The following is a 2,529-nucleotide window of genomic DNA, read 5'->3' on the forward strand; positions in this document are numbered from 1 at the left end:
CAACTCCTTCTGTGTCAAATTTTTTAAAGATTATTTTTATAAATGATGTTGCTTTTTTCCATTTATTCAGATAATAATGATTTTTAAATTTTTTCTGTTAATATAATGTATAGTATTTAATGACTGGTATTTATTGAACCATCTTTGAGTCCCAGAAATAAATCACGGATGAGCAAGTCTTATGAGTCCTTAAATGTACTGTTGAATTCATCTTATATTGACAGTTTTGGCTTCTCTATTCACCAGGGATATTCATCAGGTATATAAGTTTATTATTTTCTCATAATATACTTGTGTGACTTTGGTGTCAAGATAATGTTGGCCTCATAAATTAATTTGGAAGTGATTACTATTCCTCAATTTTTTGGAGGGACATAAAAAGAATTCATAATAATCTTTTTTATTAGAGCTTTATAGTTACACATGTTAGTTGGGTTCTTTCAGGTCACATTAATTTTTAAATGTTTTATAAAACTTACCAGTAAAGTTATAGATCCTGGGACTTTTCTTTCATAAAAGATTTTTTAATAACTAATTCAAATTCCTTGTTCATGTTAGTCTCTTGAGAATTTTGTATTTATGATTCAGTACTGGTAGGTTGCAAGTGTGTACAAATAGGTTCATTTCTTCTAGGTGATCCAAGTTGTTGGTATAATTGTGCACACTAGATTCATAGTACATTGCATTTTTTGTCATTAGCTGAAATGTTTCTTCTTCATTTTGAATTTATTTACTTTCATATTTGTCTAGGTAAACTTCTATCAATTTTGTTTATTGGTTCAAATACCAACTCTTAACTTTGTTGATGCTTAATATTGTTTTCTTAGTTGATATTCTTCCTTTTTTGAATACTTTTTATTTCCTCCCTCATAATATCTTTAGTTTAGTTACTTCTTCATTTTCTAGTTCTCTGAGGTATAAGATTTGAAGCTTTGTTATTTATTTGAGATCTAATTCATGTGGGCATTTATAGTTATATATCTACTTCCTTTACAGAACTCCTTTTCTGCACCTTATACTTTTTAGTATGCTGAGTTTTGATGTTTACTTGTAAGTATCATTTATTTTCCTTTCAATTTTGTCAATGACTTATTGGAAGGTCAGGAAGATGACATTCAAATTCTATATATTGTGAATATACCAACATTCCATTATTGATTTAGAGTTTCATGTGTTTCTTTGGCAAAGATACTTGATATCATTTCAGTATTCTTAAAAGTTTGAATCTTTTTGTGACAAAACATATGACTTAGCCTGCAGAATGTTGTGTATATACTTCAGAATAATGTGTATTCTGCTATTGTGTGGAATATTCTATATATGTCTGTTAGGTCTATTTGGTGTAACATATAGCTCAAGTCCAGAGAAACAGAAAATAAATAAAACAAACAAGACAAAAAAACCCCAACATTTCAATAATTATTTTAAATATAAATGGTCTAAATATACCAGGTGAAAAGAGCAAGAAGGGCAAGATAGATACGGCAATGAGGCCTAGGCTCCAGTGGCGCTGCGGGTGTCGGAGGGAGGTAGTGCTTTGCACTCCTTGAGACTGCATCTCAGGGATGATGGCGGAGGGAGATCATCGCAGCACCAACCTGCTGGCTGCAGAGACTGCAAATCTGGAACAGCAGCTACAAGGATGGGGAGACATGATGCTGATGGCTGGTAAAATTCTCCCATGGGAAAGAGCCTGGTTTCCCCCTGCCATCATGGGTGTGGTTTCTTTGGTGTTTCTGATTATCTATTATTTGGATCCATCTGTTCTCTCTGGTGTTTCCTGTTTTGTGATGTATTTGTGCTTGGCTGACTACCTTGTTCCCATTCTAGCCCCTAGAATTATTGTCTCCAATAAATGGACCACTGAACAACAGCAAGGATTCCATGAAATTTGCAGCAATCTAGTGGAGACTCGACACAGAGCTGTGGCTGGTAGAAACGCCTCTTTACATTAAAGGAAGAAAAGTCAGGGGCTGGGGAGATAGCTCAGCTGGTAGAGTGCTTGCCTTGCAAGCACAAGACCCCTGAGTTTGATCCCCAGTACCGCAAAAAAAAAAAAAAAAAAAAAAAAAAAAAAAACTAATATGTACTTCATGACCATGATCATTTCTCTTGCTGCGGTTGCCTGGATTGGACGGCAAGTCCTCAACCTATTTCTCACCTACCTGATAGTGACTTTCTGACTGTTGCTTCCTGGACTAAACCAACGTGGAATCATTTCAAAGTACATTGGAATGGCCAAAAGGGAGATAAACAAACTTCTCAAACAAAAAGAAAAGAAGAATGAATAATACATCTGCTTTATTCCTTGTTAATGGAGCAAGCATTACCCCTGGGAACACTTCCTACTATGCTGTTTGGATACTAAAATGTTACAGAAGTAGCTCTTGCTCTGCCTCACTCTTGCCAGGTAAGGCTTTGTGCATAGTGTCTTTGAGTCAGGTGTAGCTGGGTAAATTTTCATCAATTGGCCTTAAATGGACAACTCATTAATGAGGATGGCTTGTCTTGATTTTTCTCAACCAGGGA

At 35.0% G+C, this 2,529-nt stretch overlaps 1 pseudogene; it reads left to right on the forward strand.

The window, feature by feature from the left end:
- Positions 1–1,565: 1,565 nt before the first annotated feature.
- On the forward strand, positions 1,566–2,291 carry LOC124962149 (ADP-ribosylation factor-like protein 6-interacting protein 1; annotated as a pseudogene).
- Positions 2,292–2,529: the final 238 nt, after the last annotated feature.

The sequence above is a fragment of the Sciurus carolinensis genome, chromosome 12, assembly GCF_902686445.1.
Source record: "Sciurus carolinensis chromosome 12, mSciCar1.2, whole genome shotgun sequence".
Lineage (NCBI taxonomy): Eukaryota > Metazoa > Chordata > Mammalia > Rodentia > Sciuridae > Sciurus > Sciurus carolinensis.